Source organism: Dendrobates tinctorius, unplaced genomic scaffold (assembly GCF_039654945.1).
Source record: "Dendrobates tinctorius isolate UK_male_01 unplaced genomic scaffold, ASM3965494v1 ptg000258l, whole genome shotgun sequence".
Classification (NCBI taxonomy): Eukaryota; Metazoa; Chordata; class Amphibia; order Anura; family Dendrobatidae; genus Dendrobates; species Dendrobates tinctorius.
The window spans coordinates 4,129,707-4,137,763 of NW_027361925.1; the positions used below are offsets into that span (position 1 = coordinate 4,129,707).

The 8,057-nt window shown below is 45.3% G+C and overlaps 1 protein-coding gene across 5 annotated transcripts in view; it reads right to left on the reverse strand.

Annotated features, from left to right (window-relative positions):
• The window catches only part of LOC141069329 (uncharacterized), a 136,575-nt gene extending 129,526 nt beyond the window's left edge, over positions 1–7,049 (reverse strand). For 4 of the 5 annotated variants that reach the window (XM_073558799.1, XM_073558798.1, XM_073558800.1 and 1 more), the window contains exon 1: positions 6,901–7,006. The gene's annotated coding sequence lies outside the window, so the exon portion shown is untranslated. Of the gene's footprint in view, positions 1–6,900; positions 7,007–7,030 lie in introns of those variants that run through there. The other variant, XM_073558797.1, reaches the window with a different exon arrangement.
• Positions 7,050–8,057: the final 1,008 nt, after the last annotated feature.

Consider the following 8,057-nt stretch of genomic DNA (forward strand, 5'->3'; position numbering starts at 1 on the left):
ACAAGGTTCCCTGCAATCATGCAACCAGGCTCTAATTCATGCTGGATCTAATAACAGGTTTCCTTTAAGGCAGATCGGCTTATACTTCAAGGGGCTTCGTTTTACCATCCTCTGGATCAATAAGTCCACTTTTTCATTGTTTTAAGTCAAGCCATAAGCAATGTTGTGTAGACAATGCGGCAATATGCCCCACCCCACTGTGCCTTACTCTAGGCTATACACTATACCAACTTGGCAATAACAAAAGTCGATGTGAATACTTTTATGCCCAATGATGACAAAAGTATTCTCAGAGTGGTGCCACATCATTGGGCATAAAAGTATTCACATCGATTTTTCTAGCTAACACGGTACCAAAATGTAATTTGCTATTGTACATCACAATAACAAAAGTAATGTCATAGAGTATAGCCAGAAGACCGCAGCATCTGATTGCTCTTACACCTGCAGTGAGAAGAAGCACTTCTCCTTCGTTTTAATGGTGTTTATTTCTTTAGGCAGAACAGGGGTTAATCAGCCATGTTGAAAACTCTGAGCTCAGTTAGCCACTCCCATCCCCTTTATAACCTGGGTACTGATGCAAATCCATGTCAGAGATAGCATTTCCTACATGGCTTAGGAGGAGAGGACAAGTGTTCATATGAGAAAGAATTTGGAGGAGTTATCTGTGACTGTTGCGTGGTTTGTAAGTGTGGTAATTCCCTTCCCTCCTCTTGCTTTGGTTTTTCCCCATCCTCCACTCCCCAGTGCATTCCTGTGTTATATGTGAGTGAAAATTTGTATACCTGGTATTTTCAGTTACCTCCTTGTTTGTGTTGCCTTGTTTGTTGGGTTGGTGTACTGCAGTGCATAGTAGTGCCCCGCTTCCCTGGGTGGTGGAAGAGAGCAAACGGAGGGCTAACTCAGGAGATAAGGCAAGGGCGGAGGCCGTGGCATCTTCACCTTCAGAAGCATTCTGGGGAATAGGGCGAGCTATGGCTCCCCTTAGTGGAAAGGACAGGATAGGAGTCCTGGGTCACCAAACAGCAGAGTCGTGACAAGTAACACTGAAGCAACCCCAGTGCCTGTGTCACGGCCCCGGCCCTTACCTGTTCCTCTGCGCGCACCTCCCGGCGCGCTCCTGCTCCCGGAGCGTCCCCGCGCCCGGCCTCCGGCTCCCTCGGCATTGGGCACCTGCGCACTGCCGTCCTCCTGGCGCGCAGCCTCCTGGGTAGTGTGATGCGCATGGCTCCGCCTCCAACATGGCGGCGCCCATCGCTACTTATGGCTGGCGTCTGGACTGATAAGACGCCTGTCTACGATTGCGGTGACGCTGTCTCTTGGCAGCGGTCTCTGTGTCTCAGGCCCCCCATCCTAACGCTTCTGTCTGCGCTGTCCTCAGTGTCTCTGGTCCTCTGCCTTTGCCGCTGCTAGTGTGTCATGGGATGCCTAGGTAACTTTAGGCTGAAACCCCGGGGCCCCTGCGGTGTCCCTCAGACTAGGGGAAACCCTGTCTGTCCCTCAACCCAGGGTTTACACTGAAGGTGTGCCTGCCTGGGCATCCACCCTGTCCTTGTCTCCTGTCCAGCCCTAAGCTGAACCCACCACCCTCCACCCAGTGAGGAGACCAAGTATGGACAGGGATAACGGAAATGCACCACACCACGTACACACAGGGGAATACAGTAATGTGCAAGGGCAACCGAATAATACAACACAGGGAGGCAAAATGGCAACAATGGAATATACTACACCAGCAACCGTATGCTCCTTAGACCATCACTCCAGACCGGTATCGCTTAGCACAAGGCAAGAACCTATAGTCGGCGACGCCCATAGTCACACAGGGCAATTTAAAGACAGAGGGCGTGGCTAAGCCCCCAGCCAGAATGACAACCTGGTTAACCCAATCCAAGCCGGATCAGAAGACCAACCAGCGCCGCTGAGAACCATGTGGTAGGATGGGGTATTACCGCTGTCTGCCGGACACCCTGGTGCGAACAGTGTCCGACATGACATAGTGCTGCCTCTGATTATTCTTCCCCTGTGCTCCAGCCTTTCCTTGCCTCCTTGCGTCCTGGTATCCACCCTGTCCTGCTCCGTCCGTCCATCCGTCCTTTCCTCTGATCTTCTCTGCTTGTCTGTCTTGCCTTTCGCTCATTGTGTTATATCTGTGCTTCCTCTTTTGCAGTCTCCGGCTCTTGCCACCCGCCGCGCTCCGGTCCTGCGTCCTGCCCATTATCCACGGTATCTGTGGTCCTCTGTGCTCTCTCTACGGACCCACCTGTGCCTCCACTCCGGTCTTAAGCCCCAGTCATCCCTTTGGTTCCGGCTGTCGCGGTTCCATCCCCTGGGGGTCTGCCCCTAACACTCCCTGTATAGGGGGTGGTCCTCACCTGGGCGATCGCCCTCGGGGGCTCTGGAGCCGTGACCCAGAGGGTCCACTTCCGGGTTGCCTCTTTGTTCCTCTCCGCTACTGCAACCGTAACAGCCTGTCAATGACTACAAATCAATGGCTTGAGAAGGGAATATTTGCTCACACATACACAAGACAGCCTATGCAGACACTGTTCCTACTGCGATCAATGTATGTATCATGCTGATCCTGACTTCTTCACTTTTAGCTATATGAATATGAGAAAACAAAAAGCATCCCATCATCTACACAAAGACAATGCCTGCGACAAATACCTAGAAAAATCTAATATATAAAACTCAATGTGTGTGTATGTATGTGTGTATTCCCGGGATTGGCATCTGCACCGTCGCAGCTACAGCCACAAAATTTTGCACAGTCACACGTCTGGACCCCGAGAGCGTCATAGGCTATGTTGTGAGGCGAAATTTTAACCCCGCGCATTCCAATTCACCAAATAATTTTGCCTATTATTCTTATAATTTCTATGGTGTTATCGTCCTTCTGTAAAGCTGGAAATAACACAATTTATTACCGTGCCAACACAGACCACCTTCTGACACAGACTGCAGGGGGAGCCCAGTATCACACAGGATAGGATTAGATACACGGCTCAGCAGTCAGTATCACACAGGATAGGAATAGATACACAGCTCAGCAGTCAGTATCACACAGGAAAGGATTAGACACACGGCTCAGTAGTCAGTATCACACAGGATAGGATTAGATACATGGCTCAGCAGACAGTATCACACAGGATAGGATTAGATACACAGCTCACCAGACAGTGTCACACAGGATAGGATTAGATACATGGCTCAGCAGTCAGTATCACACAGGATAGGATTAGATACACAGCTCACCAGACAGTATCACACAGGATAGGATTAGATACACAGCTCAGCAGACAGTATCACACAGGATAGGATTAGATACACAGCTCAGCAGTCAGTATCACACAGGATAGGATTAGATACACAGCTCAGCAGACAGTAACACACACGATAGGATTAGATACACAGCTCAGCAGTCAGTATCACACAGGATAGGATTAGATACACAGCTCAGCAGTCAGTATCACACAGGATAGGATTAGATACACAGCTCACCAGACAGTATCACACAGGATAGGATTAGATACAGAGCTCAGTACACACTATCACACAAAATAGTATTAGATACATGGCTCAGCAGTCAGTATCACACAGGATAGGATTAGATACACAGCTCAGCAGTCAGTATCACACAGGATAGGATTAGGTACACGGCTCAACAGTCAGTATCACACAGGATAGGATTAGATACACTGCTGAGCAGTCAGTAACACCCTTGATAGGATTAGGTACACGGCTCAGCAGTCAGTATCACACAGAATAGGGTTAGATACACGGCTCAGCAGACGGTATCACACAGGATAGGATTAGATACACTGCTCAGCAGTCAGTATCACACAGGAAAGTATTAGATACACAGCTCAGCAGTCAGTATTACACAGGAGAGGATTAGACACACGGCTCAGCAGTCAGTATCACACAGGATAGGATTAGATGCACAGCTCAGCAGTCAGTATCACACAGGATAGGATTAGATACACAGCTCAGCAGTCAGTATCACATAGGATAGGAATAGATACACGGCTCAGCAGACAGTATCACACAGGATAGGATTAGATACACAGCTCAGCACACAGTATCACACAGAATTGTATTAGATACACGGCTCAGCAGACAGTATCACACAGGATAGAATTAGATACACGGCTCAGCAGTCAGTATCACACAGGATATGATTAGGTACACGGCTCTGCAGTCAGTATCACACAGGATAGGATTAGATACATGGCTGAGCATTCAGAAACAAACATGATAGGATTAGGTACACTGTTCAGCAGTCAGTATCACACAGGATAGAAATAGATACACAGCTCAGCAAGCAGTTTCACACAGGATAGGATTAGATACACAGTTCAGCACACAGTATCACACAGAATAGTATTAGTTACATGGCTCAGCAGTCAGTGTCACACAGGATAGGATTAGATACACTGCTCAGCAGTCAGTATCACACAGGATAGGATTAGATACACAGCTCAGCAGTCAGTATCACACAGGATAGGAATAGATACACAGCTCAGCAGACAGTATCACACAGGATAGAATTAGATACACGGCTCAGCAGTCAGTATCACACAGGATAGGATTAGATACACAGCTCAGCAGTCAGTATCACACAGGATATGATTAGGTACACGGCTCTGCAGTCAGTATCACACAGGATAGGATTAGATACATGGCTGAGCATTCAGTAACAAACATGATAGGATTAGGTACACGGTTCAGCAGTCAGTATCACACAGGATAGAAATAGATACACAGCTCAGCAAGTAGTTTCACACAGGATAGGATTAGATACACAGTTCAGCACAAAGTATCACACAGAATAGTATTAGTTACATGGCTCAGCAGTCAGTGTCACACAGGATAGGATTAGATACACTGCTCAGCAGTCAGTATCACACAGGATAGGATTAGATACACGACTGAGCAGTCAGTAACACACATGATAGGATAAGATACACAGCTCAGCAGACAGTATCACACAGGATAGGAAAAGATACACAGCTCAGCAGACAGTATCACACAGAATAGGATTAGATACACGGCTCAGCAGTCAGTATCACACAGGATAGGATTAGATACATGACTGAGCAGTCAGTAACACACATGATAGGATAAGATACACAGCTCAGCAGACAGTATCACACAGGATAGGAAAAGATACACAGCTCAGCAGACAGTATCACACAGGATAGGATTAGATACACAGCTCAGCAGACAGTATCACACAGGATAGGATTAGATACACAGCTCAGCACACACTATCACACAGAATAGTATTAGATACACGGCTCAGCAGACAGTATCACACAGGATAGGAATAGATACACAGCTCAGCAGACAGTATCACACAGGATAGGATTAGATACACAGCTCAGCAGACAGTATCACACAGGATAGGATTAGATACACAGCTCAGCACACACTATCACACAGAATAGTATTAGATACACGGCTCAGCAGACAGTGTCACACAGGATAGGAATAGATACATGGCTCAGCAGACAGTATCACACAGGATAGGATTAGATACACGGATGAGCAGTCAGTAACACACTTGATAGGATTAGGTACATGGCTCAGCAGTCAGTATCACACAGGATAGGGTTACAGTAGATACACGGCTCAGCAGACGGTATCACACAGGATAGGATTAGATACATAGCTCAGCAGTCAGTATCACACAGGATAGGAATAGAGACACGGCTCAGCAGACAGTATCACACAGAATAGTATTAGATACACGACTCAGCAGACAGTATCACACAGAATAGGATTAGAAACACGGCTCAGCAGACAGTACCACACAGGATAGGATTAGGTACACGGCTCAGAAGTCAGTAACACACAGGATAGTGTTAGATACATGGCTCAGCAGATGGTATCACACAGGATAGGATTTGATACACTGCTCAGCAGTCAGTATCACACAGGATAGGATTAGATACATGGCTCAGCAGTCAGTATCACACATGATAGGATTAGGTACATGGCTCAGCAGTCAGTAACACACAGGATAGGAATAGATACATGGCTCAGCAGACGGTATCACACAGGATAGGATTAGATACACTGCTCAGCAGTCAGTATCACACAGGATAGGATTAGATACATGGTTGAGCAGTCAGTAACACACGATAGGATTAGATACACAGCTCAGCAGAAAGTATCATACAGGAGAGGATTAGGTACACAGCTCAGCAGTCAGTAACACACCATAGGATTAGATACACAGCTCAGCAGAAAGTATCATACAGGAGAGGATTAGGTACACAGCTCAGCAGTCAGTAACACACGATAGGATTAGATACACAGCTCAGCAGAAAGTATCATACAGGAGAGGATTAGGTACACAGCTCAGCAGTCAGTAACACACGATAGGATTAGATACACAGCTCAGCAGAAAGTATCATACAGGAGAGGATTAGGTACACAGGTCAGCAGTCAGTAACACACGATAGGATTAGATACACATGCTGTTTATCAAAAGGCTCTTGAATGAGTTGAAAATAAAATACTATCAATACTTGGGTAAACGTTTAGTTAATTTGTGTTGCAAATCTGTAGTGCTGAATATATGATGTGAAATGTTTTTATGTGCAATATAATCATTATAATTTGATATAACTAACCACAGTTGGTTACTATGCCCAGGCAACGCCGGGCTCTTCAGCTAGTAGCAATATAAAAATGAACTTAACTTCCACTATGTACTTTTTGTAACCATATTTCTGCAGTCATTCTGTTTAAACAACATGAATAATAATATACTAGTACTAAGAAATAAAACATTCTAAAAAAGTATTTATGTATACTGTATATATAAAGTGTATATATATATATAATGTAAAAGGTAAGATGTAAGTCTTACGACTGAGAAATACTCACTGCACGGTGAACCTTTAGCCTTCTTGTTTGATTTTGTAACTCAGAAACTTTACTCTTCTGCTATCAAGGTTTTATTGCCTACTCCAATTACCGACAACTAAATGTTTCTGTATCTATAATAAAATCTTACCATGTGATAGTTGTGATTTCTGGTTATGGAAATTTATATCAAGGAGTGTCAACCCCAATCACCCATAATGTGAAAACCACCTGCCTAATATTTGATCAAGGAAAATACAAGAAGAGTCTGAGGCTTGGAGACTGGCAGTGCTGCAGGGAAATAAATCAAAGTGAAGGATTTCAGAGTCAAGGATCTTAATACAATCGTCATCTTTAGTAGGTAATTACAAAATTATGGCTATTGGGAGATATTCTATAGCAAACGTGTTTCGGACAAAAAGGTCTTTACTCATCTAATATATAAAGCTCAATGTGTGTGTGTGTATGTATGTATGTATGTATGTATGTATGTGTGTATGTATGTATGTATGTATGTGTGTGTGTATGTCCGGGATTCGCATCTGCACCGTCGCAGCTACAGCCACAAAACTTTGCACAGTCACACGTCTGGACCCCGAGAGCGTCATAGGCTATGTTGCGAGGTGAAATTTTAACCCCGCGCGTTCCAATTCACCAAACAATTTTGCCCTTAGGTACATAATGGGGAAAAAGTGTCTGTATGTATGTATGTGTGTATGTCCGGGATTGGCATCTGCACCGTCGCAGCTACAGCCACAAAATTTTGCACAGTCACACGTCTGGACCCCGAGAGCATCATAGGCTATGTTGTGAGGTGAAATTTTAACCCCGCGCGTTCCAATTCACCAAACAATTTTGCCTATTATTTTTATCATTTCTATGGTGTTATCGTCCTTCTGTAAAGCTGGAAATAACACAATTTATTATTGTGCCAACACAGACCACCCTTTGACACAGACTGCAGGGGGAGTCCAGTATCACACAGGATAGAATTAGATACACGGCTCAGCAGTCAGTATCACACAGGATAGGATTAGATACACAGCTCAGCAGTCAGTATCACACAGGAGAGGATTAGACACATGGCTCCGCAGACTGTATCACATAGGATAGGAATAGATACACAGCTCAGCAGTCAGTATCACACAGGATAGGATCAGATACACAGCTCAGGAGTC